The sequence below is a fragment of the Echinops telfairi genome, unplaced genomic scaffold, assembly GCF_000313985.2.
Source record: "Echinops telfairi isolate 266 unplaced genomic scaffold, ASM31398v2 ScPeMD7_3533;HRSCAF=4204_0, whole genome shotgun sequence".
In the NCBI taxonomy this organism is placed as follows: Eukaryota; Metazoa; Chordata; class Mammalia; order Afrosoricida; family Tenrecidae; genus Echinops; species Echinops telfairi.
Window position 1 is genome coordinate 16774413 of NW_022107431.1, and position 768 is coordinate 16775180.

Below are 768 nucleotides of genomic sequence, written 5' to 3' on the forward strand. Positions count from 1 at the left end.
AAGAAGTCATTGTCAAAGGACAGTGATTTTTAAAGATAGTGCACAGAATCTGTGTCGAAGTCCATCAACTGACCATGAACACCTGAACCGGGGAAGGCAGAGGTTGCAACTCTCTGGGAGGAGTTCAAAACAAAGGGCACCATTGCTTCCTCAGGCAGACAACAATTAGAGAATTCTCCCCTCTCCAAGGAGGTTCCCTACTCCCGGGTAAACTTGCACTGACTACTGAGCCCCTCTCCACATGTGGCTCCTGCCCAGATTGGTGCTGTGTTTAACAGCAGCAGCAGCAACAGCAGCCTGGCTGGCATTAGTAGTCTCAGCAGGGACTTCGGGGACACTCAGAACCCATGACAAGTTCTATGCCATCAGTTGATTCAACCGCCCCCACCCGCACCCCACCTAAGGAAGGATGTGAGCAGACTTCCAGTTGATGGCGAGCAGAGTGAAAACAATATTGCTGTATTGTGATTTTCCTGCTATTTTTCTCTAGGCTGCTCTCTTCTGGGAAAGAACGGATAGCAAGAATTTCAGACTCTATCCCCAGCCTCTTGAGTTCCTTCTTCATATGACTGAAGAACCATTTATTCTTCCACCTTTCAATTAACCCCAATTGTGTTTATCAGCCAGGTTGGCACAATAAACTAACTACCTCCAAGTGCTCCCATATCTAATATATCATTTCCTGAGCACTGGGTACCACTCTTGGATCAATGGTAAATTTGGCCTCACCCTCAGTTATCGCTCCCAAACCTCCTGCCATCAGGAGGT